The 18,193-nt window shown below is 37.0% G+C and overlaps 1 protein-coding gene across 1 annotated transcript in view; it reads left to right on the forward strand.

Moving 5' to 3' along the window:
* Nucleotides 1-18,193, forward strand: part of PLEKHG1 (pleckstrin homology and RhoGEF domain containing G1) — a 243,857-nt gene that overhangs the window by 35,921 nt on the left and 189,743 nt on the right. Inside the window, exon 2 of the mRNA XM_030809833.1 lies at nt 15,893-15,951. The gene's annotated coding sequence lies outside the window, so the exon portion shown is untranslated. The remainder of the gene's footprint in view (nt 1-15,892; nt 15,952-18,193) is intronic.

Here is an 18,193-nt window from a genome sequence, read left to right on the forward strand (position 1 = left end):
AAGTAGTTAAGGGACTCTTTTTCTGGAAAAAAATTAGTTCTCAAATCTGTTTAATTTGAATATTCAATAGAGCTATCACCAGGAGCCAAAGGAAATGAAAATGAGGGGCAGATATGGTTCCTACCCTTAGCGGGCTTATCACAGAATGCTTTGCCTTTCACACAAATGTTTTACATCATTTCATTACCTCTACTCCAGCACATTCCAATTAGCTTCCTGGAGAGCAAGTAAATTGCAGCTTTCACAGACTTGTTTTCTTTTTAAATTTTGTTTTTGGAGTTGTGGAGACTGTGTGCTGCAAATTTTGCTCTTGATAAATGACATTGAAATGTTTTTAATGCCCTGAGATAACTGAATGGGAATCTTAATAGTCTTCTAATTAAAATGAAAAACAGAAAAGTCATGGGTGGACATTTTAGGAATGTAGTTCTGTTATTTCTCGTTTTGGAATTTGTGGATACACTAAGTGTAATTTGTAGTTAAAAACAATTGGGAAACAAGCATCTACTTTGGGCTAATTTTGTTCTTCTTAATGTTTCTAATCTCAGCTGTCTTCACTTATAGGACAGTATCTCAGCTTACCTGGAGCCACATTTATAAAAAATTATTTTCATGAGTTCAATTATGTTAGTTATGATCACATGCATTTCCAATGAGCTGTGTATGTGGCATTTTTTGGTTTTCTTAGTTGCTAGACTCTGAATTTTTAAGATAATTGATTTAACAACTTTTCAGGGAGCATAAATAAACTGTTAAATGTTCATGTTAATTATAAGCTACATCCTGATTTCAGATATGTTTTTAAGACACTGTGTATCTTAAAAAAAGGAAACCTGATAGAATTGCAGTGATCTGGCCGGGACTCGTTAAGCAGTTAAATATATTAAGGCCCCTGGTTTCATGCACTGTACAACACTCATAATGGATGTTGATTATGCTTGGTAACTCATGGTTACAGAAAGCAGGACTATGGGCTTTTTCTATTTTGAATTTAAAATAAATATCGTATCTTTTGGGTGTTAACAGAGGCATTTTTGAGTTGAAGAGTATGAAGCAATTATTATCTTTATGGTGAGTTACTATTTGCAGATAAGTGAATGGCTTCCTGTGCAAATAATTGTGGAGTCAGCATACCTACGACTTGAGTTCTCTTTAAAGAAAAAAAAATTGTGTCTATAGATACCTCTTCAGGGTCATTATACAAACTTCAAAGTATTAATGCTCATGAAAAGACCTCTATATTGAATTTTTTCTATAAGTAACAGTTTTGCCATAAAATGACCAGATCATTGTATGTAACTCATGACTATTTTTTAAAAAAGCTAGGGTAATACATGACACTCACACACAGCCACACCTTTAGAGAGGGAGAGAGAAACAGCACTGTGTCTTTTGAGCCGTTTTGACGTGGATGAACTCTGGTTTCTCCAGCAGTAGCTGTGGTGGCAATGTGGAATCTAAATGGCTTATTACTGTGATTAACGTGGCTCAGTTGGTCCCTTTTTTTTTCTTGTTTTTTTGGTTGACTAGGGTCTTCTTCTTGTCCTTTTCTGTGATCATTCATCCTTCACAAGAGTACAGACATGGCCCCTGGACAGGAGAGCAGATCTTCTGTCCTCAGTTTATTTATACCCTTGCTTTCATATCAGAGTTTAGATAAAAATCTCTTATTTAATCATTTTTAGTTGGCTTCACATGTTTGGAGTTCTAGGTTGTCCTCATTTTGAAATATTCTTTTTGTTAGAAGTTAGATACCTCGTGAATAAGAGTTGACCCATTGTGCTCTAAATGGATGTATTGTTTTAAAAATCTAAAGTTTGGAAAGGGTGAAATCAAATATAAAAACCTCATTCCTCAAGTACAGTCACTGCTAACAGTTGCTATATTTGTCTTGTCTCCAACTTATTTCTTTTCTAAAGCCTCTATTGAACCTTGGTCTGAAAAATGATATTAGCATCCTTTATTCATTTCTTCTACCCTATGACTAAGATGACAAACTAGTCCTGGTTTACACAGGACTTTCCCAGTTTTAGCTCTGAAAGTCCCACATGTGGGAACCCCCTTAGTCCCAAGAGGGTCTATTACCCTACTCATGACCTCCCAATTAGCTAGACTCTGCCTATTACAGTGTCACAGTTAATACACTTATTTCTTATTTCTATAGTCTAACTATGAATATGTTTTTTGTTTTGTCTCTGAGTGGCTTCTGAAAACCTAAAGCCATTATGCAAATATTATTCACTGCGGAGCCAAGTAATAGAATTAGATCCATAGAGAAAGAACTCCCATCATGGGTCATGAAATTTTGCCACTTGAAGGAGATTTTCCCAGTAGCTTCACTTCTTTATAGACATTTCTCTGCTTTGGGGTTATATTTAGCTTTTACCTTTTTTTTGTTGTTTGTTTTTGGGTTTTATTTTTATTTCATGTCATCCTCTTCCTTAGATTCCTTTTTTCATTTGATAGGCTACTCCCTTTGAGTAACTTTTGATGTATAATATGCATAGATGGTAAGTACTGTTATTGCATGTTTGAAAATGTCTGATTTTGCTTTCATACTTGATTATTTCAGTCTAGATTCAAAATTACTGTTTCTGAACTTTGAAGGCATTGCACCTCTGATACCTACAATCTAGTGTAGCCAATAAGTCTGATGTTAGACTTACAACGTAGTTGATTGTGTGTGTGCATGAGTGTGTGTCTTTTTACCTCTTTGACCATATAGGACTTTCTGCTTTATCCTTAGTTCTAAAATTTCACCACTATCTTTTTGTCATCGGTCCTTTTATTTTTGAGCTTTATTATCTGAAGTCTTCTCTAGCTTAGGATATTTTCTCCCCACTAATATTAATGTGTCTTCACCTAGAAATCGAGTAGGTGGATTTTAGGCCTCATGGAAGTGATTCTTTCTTTATTATTTTCCTTCTCTTTGTTTTTTATTGTATGTACTAGAGATTTCCTTGGCTTAAATTTTCCAGCCTACTGAATGAGGGCTTAGCCATATAAATGCTATTATTTAGTCCATTAGATTTATGTTTTGGCACTTATTTGTTTAAAATTTGAGCACTTTCTCATTCTCTTTCCATGAAAGGAGTGTGAATATCTATGGATATTGCCCTGGCCCTTAAGAAGGTATTGTTCTTCAAAGATGATCTTCTTGGATTGCTTAGAATGCTTAGAATTTTTATTTTCCAGCATCAGAAGCACATACTGAATTTATTAAATTTTAGATAGAATGTATTTCTGTTTTCCACCAAGGCCGCAGCTCCGGCTAAGTTAGGTGTCTTATGGCTCCTTGGAACAATTTAGTCTTTCCTACCTCCTGCACTCTCGTGTCATTTTTTAATGTGTTTCCTTCCATCTCCCAAGTCTTCTGTAAAAGCTAGTCCAATTGCCCTCCTTCCACCTCAAGTACACAGAAGGTTCTGGAACGCCATCCCTCCCCCTACCGTTCAACCAGAAGCTGATTTTCTCCTAACATTCATTGACCCTTGCTTGAACCTTTATTCTCATTGCCCTTCCCGCTCTTGCCAGGGTCACTCCTGCTAGTGTAGAATTTATGAAATGAAGGTAAATAAAGGTGTCAAGAGGACAAGAACATTCCCAACCATGAGAGGGAGAGGATGGAGAGTTCTGGGGGCAGGTAGAAGCCCCCTTGCCAGGTACCTCTTGTATAACAATTGCTGTTCAGTGGTGGGGAGCTTACATTTCTGCCTCTTACCTAGAAATTTAGACTGAAACTTAATTTCTCAAATTATTTTATGTTCCAAAAATCAGTACTAAGTCAAAATTAGTGAATAGATGACCAAAATATAAGCTATTAGAATTATCTTTATATAGCAAGGAATAGAATTATATAACCTGGATGCATTCCTGAAATTTCTTTGTGGTTTGGCTTCAGTAAATTACTACTTTACCTACAGCTTTAAAAGTATATTTAGACTTAAGTTTAAAGAGTGGTAACCACGTGTGTAAACATCATTGAATACCATTCTTTTAATGAATGGGGAATGTTATTCATATTCTGTCTTCACTTCCTCTGGAAAGCCCATTTCTTTTGGGAAGTCTTTAACTTATATCGTACTCACCTTAGAAAGTGAAAAGAATTCACTTTAGTATATTTTAACCCAGCCACAAAATTTTCACTGTTGCTGATGAGAACTGCTTGGCCCCAATCTCTGAGTACAGTGTTTTAAAATCAAACTGTCTTAAAATAGCAAGACAATATATATGCCACTAGAATAGAGGATGGGTATGTTTAAGGGATTCGAATAACCCTTATTAATGCTTTAATTTTTAAAAATGCTGTATATTTCCCTATTTTTCTTTTTTAATTTTTAAGAAATTGACAATGAATGTATTCATGGAATACATAATGATGTTCATCTCCAACATTTATCATTTTTTGTGTTTGGAATGTTCAGTATCCTTCCAGCTATTTGGAACTACATATTATTGTGTAATTACAGTCATCCTATGGTGATATAGAACACTAGAATTTATTCGTCCTGTCTAGCTGTAATTTTATGTCCTTTAACAAATCTCTGCCTATCCTTTTTTTTTTTTATTTTGAAAAGCAGTTTTGCAGTTAGTATTTCAATGAGACAATGAGGCAGGCAGGTGAGTGGGAACCGATGACCAAGAGCTTCCTGGGCTGTGTAATGCATGTCGGAAAGCAGTGGAGCCATGGACCAGGCAGGAATTATGGTTCCTGTCCAATTCTGAACTTTTATTCTGTATCAGTGATGCTGCCATTAGACTAATTTGCTGGTTATTTTATAAAGAGTCCTTTTAGGGCTAGAAGGGACCTCGGAGGTTTTTATGCAACTCTGTCATTTTGTAAATGGTAAAACCCTAAGGCCTAAAGAAGTGAAATGACTCCTCCAAGTCAGATAGCTCCTTAATAGCAGGTCTTGGCCTTGGGCCCAAATCTTTCAATTCCAAAGCCACCGCTTTCCCTGTGGGGTTACCCATCTGGCCCTACCTACTGTCTGCTAAGCACATGCCCAGGCCAGCATCCTGCCAGTAGGACCTATCACCTGATTGTTGATGGTGCAGAATGTGATATTGACAGACTTTCTATTTTTTTTCTAGTCAGCTCATGACTGACTCTCCTAAATGACTTAATTATAATTTTCCCAACTCTTCCCAAATGCGCAGCCTTGCCCAACTTTTTCAGAAGATGATCTTGACTTTTACTTCTCTGAGAAAATAGAAATCACTTGAGAACACACAGGGCCATGGCCTGCCACCAAATCTACCAAGAACCATCATGTTCCTGCCTTTGTCATAACAGCAAATGTGTCCCCATCTTAATTAACACTGGGTCCTGGGCCCTGGGTCCTCATTCGTCCTGTCTTTTCAGGGATGCTTTGGCTTACTCTTCCTTTTTCAGTATTTTCAACCCCTTCCTCTCTAAAAGATCTATCTTGTCACTATTTATATATCATCCGGACGCCCACACAAAACCCTGCTTGGAATACCTACCCCACACTAGCTCTTTCTACTTCCCTCCTCTCAGGCCTTGTGTAAGATACATGGTGTTTCACTCATCGCCCTGAACCATTTCCACTTTAGCCCTTACAATTTCCCAAAACTGCTCCCACTGACCTCATGCCACTAAATCCAGTGAGCACATTCTACTTGGTTATTCATTTAACAATTATTTGCAAGCATCTGCCATGTGCTGGGCATCGGGCATGCTGGGGTGTAAAGAGAAATGGGGTCTCCTGTGGTCTAATGTTGGGGACAGATATTAAAGAAATACCTATAGTTGCTGAATATTTAGATCACAAAGTGCAAATCTAACTAGTTTTATGGCAGGAGTACTGTATGTCAGTTTTTTAGTGGGCACGAAATGTCAGTTTCATAGTGAAAAACTTGTGGCTAGAGAATGCTCTAGCCTATCTGTGCACTACAAGTGTCCTGCCCTTTAATCTGGGCTTAACTCTACACACAGCCAAATGCCCCCACTATTAGAGGCTCTTTTACCTTTTATGTAGTCAAGATATCTTGGCTGAACATGCACATAAACAGAATCTGGAGAAATATTACTCTGTTCATGGAGTTAGAAACTAGAAACCATACATATCTATATTCTAAATAAAATTATTCTAAAATAAACAAGTTCAATATAGTCTAAACTGGCAAGATAGATTGAAGAAAACCCTAATGGTTTCTGTGAAGGAAAGCAAAAATGTTATGCAAAAGAGATGATCTGTGAAGTTCAGACTCTATGAAAGATTTTTGCAATGGTAATCATATTCAGTTTTGAACCATTTTAAGATCAGCAAAATAACCGTGTAAGCACATGTTAGATATGCTAATGAAGGTTTAGTGAAAGTGAAAGTTTTCTCAAGTCCAGATTGAAAATGGCAATGTGTTTTTGCATATGTCAGTTGTCTCTCTCTTATTTTCCTCATGGGCTACAATACTCAATTTTAACAATTCCCATCTTTTTAGAAGTAAAAATGGTCCATGTTAGCAAAACCAAAGATTTCCAGGAAGTACTGGTGGCTGTGGTGCTGTGGAACGCGTGGGTGAATAAATCACTGTTTGGTAGTAACTGTAAAACGTTTTATTGGAAGCCAGCCCTTCGTATTCATGTTTCCTTTTTCCCTCCCCTGAAACTGAAAGCTCATTGAAATAGCCTCAAGATAGATGTTAAATAAAAACTCTGTGATATATTTGGAAGTTCTCTTTTTAAAAAAACAATATGTCAAAGCCTGTTTTACTTGACTGATGTGGAAAGGCAAAAAAACAAACAAACAAAAAAAAGCAAAAGGAAATTACCTTTCTAAATAGAACATTTTCAAGTGATGTAACACTTTTTTTCTATATGTTGCCCGAATAAAGTATATTTTTACAGAAGCCTGGTTAAAAAAACTGTGCTTCACCACTAAATAAATGGGTGAATACAAATTCAGATTTTAAAGTTATCTCCTAAAATATTAGTTTATTAAATAAGTGGCACAAGAAACCTAATATCCTGTTTCCCCTTATCAAATCTATTTGACTTATGACATAGTACAACTTTGGAAACCACAGCCAGCTGAATTCTGTTCATTTGAGGGAATTTTATTATTTTAATTAACGGTCGTTTTCACTGCTTGTTAACACATTCTGAATTGCTTGAAGTTATTGACCTAGATTGAAAGAAGCTCTTGAACTCTATAAAAGGTGGTGCTTATAAAATTTTTCTGCTTAGAAAATGTTGCTCAGTTTCTGTGGCTTCCTCCATTTTGTTACGTGTAGAATCTGCCAAAACCTTGCTAACTTTCATAATCACCTTCCTTTTCTTTATTTATGCCTGGACTTGAGTATCTCTGGAAAATCTTGTTTTACCCATAATTTTCCTCCACTGGTATGCTACCAAGACCAAAATTTTAATATTAAAGTTGTATTTTGTTATGCTTTTAAAAGTTTACTGTGTAACTCCAGTTGCCTTTGAGCATTGTCTTTAATGCTGTGCCAGCCATGCCACTGGCTAAAGGTCCCATGATGGTAAGGACTGAATCTGTCTCAATCATGGCTGCATCCTTAGCACCTGCACTGGTATGCTGTTGGTGCTCAAATGTTGGATGCATTCAAGGCATTTTAGGAGTAGCACAGGTTGCTCAAGTCAAAGCATTGATAACTGTATTACAGCACTTGTAATATAGCTGCTATCCAGTTTGTCTCCTGGCATGTATCCCTTCAAGAACCTGATGTCTTAGGCAGTGGTTCAGTATTTTTCTATGTAACCCCAGTGTCTCTAACAACACCTGTAATAGTAGTGGTACTTAAGTGAAGCTCATTCATTGAAGAAACACTCCCTAGTTTTTACATTTTTGCCCAGCATCCCCTCCAACTTTAAAAACTTAAGGAAAATAGTGATGGAATCCCCAGTTCTTTGGCCGGCTTTTCTTTATTAAGAGGCCGTCTTTGCTGTAAGTATGAAAAACAGAGAGACATACCAGCGAATATGAGGAAGAGGTCACCTACTGGAATGCCTCATCTCTAATTAAGTATTAGAATTAATTATCCTTTGCCAGATAACTATGCCAACTTTTAGTCTGTTTTAAAAAAAATAAACAGGAGGCCGGGCGCGGTGGCTCACGCTTGTAATCCCAGCACTTTGGGAGGCCGAGGCGGGCGGATCACAAGGTCAGGAGATGGAGATCACGGTGAAACCTCGTCTCTACTAAAAAAAAAAAATACAAAAAAATTAGCCGGGCGTGGTGGCGGGCGCCTGTAGTCCCAGCTACTCGGGAGGCTGAGGCAGGAGAATGGCGTGAACCCGGGAGGTGGAGCTTGCAGTGAGCCGAGATCGCGCCACTGCACTCCAGCCTGGGTGACAGAGCGAGACTCCGTCTCAAAAAAATTAAAAAAAAAAAAACAAAAAACAGGAAATGGTAAAAATCTAAGGTCTGGACCATCAAAATTTGGTGTTAAGTTCTTGTTGTTTGTCTGCTTTTAGTTTCCTTTTTAAAAGCTCACAGTCAACTTACCATGAGATCTAGCCCAGATTCTGGAAGCATCTGGTATCAGTGTAACACATCTTAATAATGTAGTAAGAACCTCCATCAGTCCTGCCTCATATTGGTGTGTGTCCTGGAATTGATACAAACTGGAAACTGAACTCATCTTAAAAGCTCAACTCATTTCATAAATTGTATTTACATGCAGTATGTGGTGCCTGATGAGACAGGCAAATCTGATATACAATATCTAGATTGAGTGGGGAGAACCTTTCTTTTGACAAATCTTTCCTAATATATCTGTCAAAGCACCACTGAAAACAATTCTCAATGGATTAAAAACTGCTTGATGTATGTAGCTTTTCCAAAATGTGAGCCGTGTTTCTTGAAGATACCATACTTTATTCACTTTGCAATTCCTCATGCCTGCATAATGCCCGGCTCATACCAGGCATTCACTACATAATTGAATCAAATGATGAGTAAAACTCGTGTATCTACTGGTTAGGAGGCTAAGAAATATCAGCTACTAAAAGATTTGTACCTCTCCTCTGTGGTTTCCACTTCCAAATTCTAGAATTTTTTCCCCCTAAGTGATTGACACTCACTTTTTTTTTTCAAAAGAAGAAATGGCCATTTGCATATATCAAATTAGAAATTAAAATTGACTTGAATTTGCAAGGAAAGCTATAGAGTGTATGTCTGTCTTTGGAGGTCTCTGAGAATAGAAATGGCTGTTTGTACATAATAAATTGTAAATATTTGTTAAGTGAATAAATAAATGAATTTTGAGGTATTTAAATAAATTACTTGCATGAATGAAAAATTCAGGTGATTTGTTGAGTTGACATTCTCTCCCTTCCTACTTTGGTCAGCCAGTTTCCATTGTGAATTCTGTAGCTGGTGGATTTTCTTGCTTATAGCCAAAGAATTATATGTGCCTATAGCATGCCAGAACCAGAATTTGGCCCTATTAAAGAACTAATAAAATCAATAAACATTTGACAGGAAGAGCTAGGAAAAGAGAGTGCTGTTTTTTTTTTTCGCGTTTTTTGTTTGTTTGTTATGTTTTTGATACAGAGTCTCACTCTGTTACCCAGGCTGGAGTGCAGTGGTGCAATCTTGGCTCACTGCAACCTCTGCCTCCTGGGTTCAAGTGATTCTCCTGCCTCAGCCTCCTAAGTCGCTGGGATTACAGGCAGCACTACCACACTCAGCTAATTTTTGTATTTTTAGTAGAGTCGGGGTTTCACCATATTGGTCAGGCTGTTCTCAAACTCCTGACCTTGTGATCCACCTACCTTAGCCTCCCAAAGTGCTGGGATTACAGGCATGAGCCACCGTGCCCAGCCAACAGTGTTTTTTGTATTCTTATTTTTGCAACTTTTCTTGGTATTTCCAAATATATTTTTTTAAGTTAGTAATATCCTTTCTAGAAAAAAACAGGGTACTTTTTTAAAAGGTAACTTCTCCAGGAACAATAGAAAGATCCCTAGAAATACATCTAGTGAAAGATATATGAGACCTTTATGTAGAAAATGGAATAATTTTAACATCATTGGAAGTTATTTTTTAAGGATCTAAATAGTGTGGAGAGGTAACATGTTCATAGACAATATCATTATTATAATATAAAGATGTTGATTTTCTCATATGTAGATCTAGTGTAACCCCAATCAAATTCAACATGTTTTTGGTGGAATTTAGGTTAATTCTAAAATTTATACAGAACAAAGATTCATAAGTAGCCAAAATAATTCTGAAGAAACACGTAGAAGGATTTAGCAATGTTATTTATATTGTTACAAAATCATAGTTATTTAGGCAGCGTGATTTTGGCAATAGGGATAAGCAGTTAGACCAAAAAATAGTAGTCTTGAAACAGGCCCACATTTATATAGAATCCTGATATATAACAGAGGTGCATTGCAAATAAGTGGAAAGAATAAATTAGTAAATGACTCTGGGGTAATTGGTTATCCTTATGGAAAAAATGAAAATGCATCCTTGCCTCACATCATATAGAGTCATCAATTTCAACTGGATCAAGGACGTAACGTGTGAAATTACAAAGTGTTTAAAAGAAATATATAAGAATATTTTCATGTCCTTGGGATAGGAAAAGAATTTCTTAAACAAGACAAAAATATTTAAACCATAGACATATATAACTGCATTATATTTAAGATCCTCTGTTGAGAGTGAAGATAAATCATAATCCATAACAGACCTATGGATTTATATATTGAAGAACATATGAAGAACTCCAACAAATTCATAAGAAAAAGACAATTCAGTAGAAAATGGGCAAAATGCATGAACAGGTTTTTCACAGGGAAGGAAACATAGATGCATATGAAAATATGCTCAACCTCAGTAATTAAGAAAATGCAAATTTAAACCATAATAATACCATTTCACACCCATGAGAATAGCTATAATTACAATTTTGTAGCATCAAATGTTGGCCATAATGTAGTGTAGAGCCAGTGGAACTCATACACTATGGGTGGAGTGTAAATTGGTACAATTCTTGAAAAACTTTAGCATTACCAGTAAAGTTCACCATGTGTGATGAGCAACCTAACACTTGCAATTCAGATAAATACAATGTAGAATCTCCAGCACATGAATACAGAAGAAATGTACAACATTGCTTTTAGTAGGAATAAAACCCAAACTGGATACAGTCTACAGGTCTAAACACTAGAGCATATAAATATACCACAAGTTATTCAATAACATACTATCCACCAGTACAAACCGTTAAACTACATAATTGGCAAAATGACATGGGGAAATCTCACACATTATTGAATGGGAGAAAGCAAGTCACAATAGTGTATGTACAAGCCTGTTTTACAGTTCAAAAGCACACAAAATTTATCAGAATGGGGTTTCTACATGTTGGCTTATCCTTGAACCCTACGTGTTTGCAGGATGGTTGCAGCAGCTCTCCTCTCTCTTTTTCTTATCTAATAGTGGGAAAAGTTCTATTTTCTTCTTCATAAAACCCAAAAATTAGGTCTCGGTGGCCCTGATTGGTCGGGTGTGGGCCATGTGCCAATCCATGAACTAATCACAGTAATTAGGGGGATGAAACATGATGAATGGCTTAGCCTAATTAATGTCATTCAGAGCACATGGGCTGGGAGTAGGGCAAGGGAGAGGAAAATGTTGGTGTGAATGCCAGAAGGAGGGTAGATGGATGTCAGGCTTCAAAACCAACAGATGATGTTATTCCACCCACTTCGTAGAAGCCAGTTTGTATTACACAAGCCATTGTTACTTGCTGATGTCTATGAATGAAATGAAACAGCTCAAAGAAGGGCAGGTAGAAGCAAGAAAGGGGTTTTTATGTTGCAGTGGATGTAGAGTCACAAGTTACCTGGCTGACATTCCCAGATTGGAATGGACAGATGTGATGTGGCTCTCCAAGATGGCAGGTAGCGGCAGCAGCAAGAATCTATTCCAAATAGTGATTCTTTTGAGATTTACATGATCAGATTTTATATCCCCTCAAAAATATTCCCTTTCTTTTCGTGTTCTTGACCATCTTTGTTACTGACTTAAATCATATTTTCTGGAAATTCATGGGAGGAACATTGGTAGATTTACCCTTTTGGCATTATTACAATTCGACACTGATCTGAAGTCCTGTCATTTCTGGTAACCCCTTATATGGATTTCTCTCCTCACTTTGTTTCTTTTACAAAGTTCATGTGTTTTACTCAAGAAACAACATATTTTGTGCTCAGGAACAAATTTATTGGGTTCCCGTATATCAAATAATTGACATTTTAGGGAAAATTTTTATGCTTTGGGTCTTTGCGGAGTCAGTATCGTATATAGAAGTATTATCAGACATGACTTTAAATCATTCCTTGTTTAAGCCACGCCTAACTCAGACCATTAAAAGCCACTTTACCTAGTCACATAGAATAACAATGGCCTTTTATTTTGTCCTGCATATAAAAAGCAAGGTTGGTCTCTTTCGTGGGTAATTGTTGTTAACATTCATTCTTGAATAACTACAGTTGATCCACAGTTATTGTCAGGGACACATAGCTTTGAGTCTGTTGTCTAAAATTAAAGGTAAGCCTATTTTAGACACTGTAGTTAAAAGGACATGGTGATAGGTTGGTCTCCTTTTTACAAAATCAACCCTGACATTTTATTATTTTTATACTCAAACTCACATGAGTTGTGTTTTGCCTATATAACTTATTTTAAACATCACCTTGCTTATAGTGTAGACTATAAGTTTAGCATCGTTCTTTGGCCAAAAGCAATAAAATATGACCTGTTTCACTGTGATTCAGTGAAGTGCAGTCAGCATTTTCTTTTCACAAATATAACACTGATGGCTATTTTTAACACCTCCCCAACCTTCAGAAGTGTAATGAAGTTTTGTTTTGACGCAAAATTCTATTTGGATTTTATGTCCTGAGTATAATATATTAGTGGATTTTGTACTTAAGGCCAGATAATCAAATATTCTTATTTTTAAAAATCCTATTTTGAATTTGTAGAACAGCCTCTGAGGTTCTCAAGTATTCGCCTATAAATAAACATTGCTGATTGTAAAAGCCCTCTTGCTGTTCTCATATTCCTATAATAACTGAAATTATAAATTCATTGGTTTACCTCATATTGAATTTCCTGACTAGATGATGCTTTTTTCTTTTTTAAAAAAGGTACATTTGCATTTTTCATCATTTCTCATGAGGGAATCATTGTCTAAAGATTTCTTTAAATGTCTTCTATATAGATTCTTTAAGCATTATTTTTCTGAATATGATCTATTTTCAAACTGTCTTCATTTTAATTTGTTTGTGACTCATCATTTCTGCCGCTGGATAAAAACCAGTGCTTTTTAAATAATTTGTTTTAAATGATCTTAACCTTTACTATTTCTAATAGGTTTTAAAAAGGTATTTCTTTTATGGTATCTTTCTAGGTATTCAACCTCGTCACCTGCTGATGGGGAAAATTTGGCTGTTTATTTTCTTTCACTGTTGCACAGTGAGACTTTTATTCCTGACTTTTAATAAAAATGTCTGTTGATTTCAGTTTTTCTTAAAAATCATGGCAAACTATCCTATTTCTCCATACACTAAGAGATGACCATATGTAGGTGCTGAGTTTACCCCATGCCATTTTGGCATCTTTGAAGATAAGAATAGGTGTTGATCTTTTGTGACCTATTGATAGGGCATAATGGATCTATTTATATAATATTTATAGAATAAACCTTATTTATGGAGATGTGTTGTATACTAGAAATTGAGTTTTCTGAGCACTTTATTTAGGGTTCTTACATCTTATCTAAGTCAAACATGCCTCTTCCTTTTCTCTCTTTGTACCTTATCAGATTTGTGCTGGCTTTATCAATTTGGGGAACCTCATTTTTCCTCTGTCTTGAAAGCTTTTCATATAGTTTGGGAATTATCTAATCCTTGAGGTAAACCGTACGTATTAGTTGTTTAGCCTTTATATTTTTGGTTCAGTGTTGATAATTAAATATCACCTTATAAAACTGTTTCCAATGAAATGTTTGAATTTATTCACAAGGATATTTTTATATAGTATTCATGATTTTTTTCACCTTTTCCGTTTCTGTGATATAGTCCTCTAATAATTCTAGTTTTTTGTTGGATGTTAAGACCAAATTTGTCAGAAATCTGCCCATGAAGTATTTCATTCTGCAATGAACCACCTACTGGTTTTTAAATATTTAAATCACAGAATCCTGCTTTTTTTTTTATTTCTGTCTTGCCTATATCATATTTATTTCAGACTTAACTGAGCTTAAACATTTAATTTCTTTATTCCCTTCAATGAAAAAGTACTCGTGTTACAAATGAAACTGCATTGTCTTTACTCCTCCTATGCGGAATAAAATGAGCTAATTTTCATTATCCCCACCCATTTCCCCATTTTTGATCATATGAGCTAGGATTTCAGACCTAGGTGGAGCTAATTGCAGTAAAGCTTTTTATTAATTTTTTTTTTTCACGAATTTTGGAAGCCGGCACTCTAGTTGGGCTGTTTGTGTAATAATAATAATAATTAGCACATTCGTGCCTGCCTTTAATGTTCCCCACCAGTGCTATTGTGTAGCTACCTTTTCACTCTGAAGTTTTTCTTTTGATTCATCCCTCAATCAACTGGAATATATTTGAGTAACTTTTCTTCATGAAGATACTCAGCTGAGAAATTTCTAGGCACCTTTTTTTTTTTAAATTTTAAAACTCTGCAAATGTTTAAATGTCTGCGGTTCTTTCTTTTTAAAAACAGTGACCAGGCTGGGCGCGGTGGCTTATGCCTGTAATCCCAGCACTTTGGGAGGCCGAGGCGGCAGATCACCTAAGATCAGGAGTTCGAGACCAGCCTGGCCAACATGGTGAAACCCTGTCGCTACTAAATATACAAAAAATGGCCGGGCGCGGTGGCTCACGGCTGTAATCCCAGCACTTTGGGAGGCCAAGGCGGGCGGATCACAAGGTCAGGAGATCGAGACCATCCTGGCTAACACGGTGAAACCCTGTCTCTACTAAAAATACAAAAAAATTAGCCCGGCGTGGTGGCCTGCGCCTGTAGTCCCAGCTGCTGGGGAGGCTGAGGCAGGAGAATGGCGTGAGCCTGGGAGGCGGAGCTTGCAGTGAGCTGAGATGGCGCCACTGCACTCCAGCCTGGGCGACAGAGCGAGACTCCGTCTCAAAAAAATAAAAATAAAGACTAGAGCAAAACTGTCTCAAAAAAAAAAAAAAAAAAAAAAGAAAAGAAAAGAAAAACCAAAACAGTGACCAGAAAAACTGCAGCCCCAAATTTCACCAGATGTAAGCCTCACTCCAATGAGCTCGACCCTTCAACTCTCTTGCACTGTTGGAAAGTGAGAAGAACTCAGAGAAGAGTGGCTGTGGCCTTAGGCAGTTGTTGGAGGACTTGTGTTTTGGAGCTAGGGATGCTGCGGTGGAGAAGGATTGAAATCAGAGCCTCTCCTTCCATTCCCTGCTTCATGGCCTCGAGTTTTTTCTCTCCTTTGTTGGGGGAAATTCTTTCTGGCTTCTGGCAAGTCACTGAACTCCTCTGTTTACAGAGCTATTGTATGTTCAAGTCTCCTTTTGAATTATCTGAGTATTTCAAGGCAAAGGGAAAATCAAGGATGATAGGACATCAGTAACTTTCTAATACCACATCCTGTGAATCTTTTCATTTTTTAATTAAATGTTTATGATTATTGCTATAGGCCTATTACAGTCCAGTAGCATGATATGGCCTTTTCCTGGGAAAATCCTGGCCTTTTGGCATCTAGTCTTCCTTTTAAACAACTTAAAATTAGCCCTGATAGCTCATCCATGTTCCACTAAAAGAATTCTGAAAAAGTAATATTTAAGTAAAAAGCAATTTATTTTTTGTTTTTACTACAGGTGAAGACTGATGAGAAGAGTCTATGGGTGAAGACATTGAAAAGGTTTCAACTATAAAAGTGAGCTCTTTTCATTTTTTTGCCACTTGAGTATGAAACATATGTTAAAAGCTGAACGTATTCATAATTTCAGTTTGTTGGTATTTTTGTGTAAGTGTACTCTGTAAGTCACATTTTTCGATTTTCAAGTATAGCAGTCCCCCTTATCTGTGGGGGATATGTTCCAAGCGCCCCATGGATGCCTGAAACCATGGATAGTACTGACTCTATATGAATTGTTTTTCCTATACATGCATATCTATAGTAAGTTTTCATGTCTACATTAGGCACAGTAAAAGATTAGCAACAACGAATAATAAAATAGAACAATTATAACAACACACCGTCATAAAAGTTATGTGAATATAGTTTCTGTCTCTCTCAAAATACTGTAATATTTTCAGACCACAGTTGACTGCAGGTAACTGAAACTGCAGAAAGTGAAATCACCTATTAGAGGAGCTACTGTAGTCATTTTTTTCTTTTTTTGAGACAGGGTCTTGCTTTGTCACCCAGGCTGGAGTGCAGTGGTGCGATCTCAGCTCACTGCAACCTCCTCCCGATTTGAAGTGATTCTCCTGCCTCAGCCTCTGGAGTAGTTGGGATAACAGGCATGCACCACCATGCCTGGCTAATTTTTGTATTTTTAGTAGAGATGGGGTTTCACCACGTTGGCCAGGCTGATCATGAACTCCTGACCTCAAGTGAACCACCCACCTCGGCCACCTAAAGTGCTGGGATTACACGTGAGAGCCACCATGCCCAGCCCTGTAGTCTTTTTTAAAACAGAAAAAACTATTCTTAGTCTTTAGACCAGGCACAGTGGCTCACGCCTCTAACCCCAGCACTTTGGGAGGCCAAGGTGGGCAGATCACGTGAGGTCAGGAGTTCGAGACCAGCCTGGCCAACATGGTGAACCCCCATCTCTACTAAAAATATAAAAATTAGCTGGGCATGGTGGCATATGCCTGTAATCCCAGCTACTCGGGAGGCTGAGGCAGGAGAATCACTTGAAGCAGGGCGGCAGAGGTTGCAGTGAGCCAAGATTGCACCACTGCACTCCAGCCTAGGGGATAGAGTGAGACTCTCTCTCAAAAGAAAAAAAAAAAAAGTCTTTAACTATTTTGTATAGAATAATGACAAATATTGTTACCAAAGGATAAAAATTAAAGAAAATGTGTACTGCAGATTAACATACACAAAGACTCAAAATGGAATCAGTGTAATCGCACATGACCCATTTCAGAGTCATTTCTTCCTATTGGCCTTCTGGTTTTATTGAGTTAGTCTTTAGGTAATATTTTAAATCCTTTTCATTGGCTAGAAAAGTTCTGTGGTATTTTTTAACTTATTTTTCTTTAACATTGAAAATCTCATTTTAATTTGGTGGTGGTGGTTCTTGAAAAACCACAATGACACTAAAAGGGAAAGAAGGAAGAGGAGATATGCCTTTCTGTTAGGTCCAGGCAATTGTTTCACTCTGTTTGTTTCCTAAGTACTTTAATTTATCAGGCTCTGAGCACATTATGAACTATTTGTCAAGGCCTGCAATGGTAAACTGTTGCCACTCAATCGTACGTCAAATGCTTACTAGAGTGTTAGGAATAGATGAAGAAATTTAGTCTGGTAAGCACAGTGGTATCACTTTTTATTGATAAAAAAGTTTATATTTTTGGCTGAGTGCAGTGACTCATGCCTGTAATCCCAGCACTCTGGGAGGCCGAGGGGGGCGGATCACGAGGTCAGGAGTTTGAGACCAGCCTGGCCAACGTAGTGAAACCCCGTTGCTATTAAAAATACAAAATTAGCCGGGTGTGGTGGCTCATGCCTGTAATCCCCACTACTTGGGAAGCTGAGGCAGGAGAATCCCTTGAACCCGGGAGGCAGAGGTTGCAGTGAGCCGAGATCGCACCATTGCACTCCAGCCTGGGCAACGAGAGCAAAACTCTGTCTCAAAAAAAAAAAAGGAAAAAGGTTTATACTTTCAATTTTATACCACATCTTTTTTTTTTTAACCAAGCAATAACATAAAACAATTAAAAGCTTAAGTGCAACAATGGGTTAGAGCCTTGCCTTTAACTCACAAAATAATAATGCTTTATTGGAGACATAAATATTTAAAACACTGAACTATTCTTGAAGTACTCAAAGTTATTACAGAGACAAATAGTATTTTAGTGGAGTTGAGATTACTTTGCTTGTGTCAGAGTTCATCAGTGTTTTGCCAACTGGTAAAACAATGGTTTTCTTACTCCAGATCTTT

The sequence above is a fragment of the Nomascus leucogenys genome, chromosome 3 (genome assembly GCF_006542625.1).
Source record: "Nomascus leucogenys isolate Asia chromosome 3, Asia_NLE_v1, whole genome shotgun sequence".
Taxonomy (NCBI): domain Eukaryota; kingdom Metazoa; phylum Chordata; class Mammalia; order Primates; family Hylobatidae; genus Nomascus; species Nomascus leucogenys.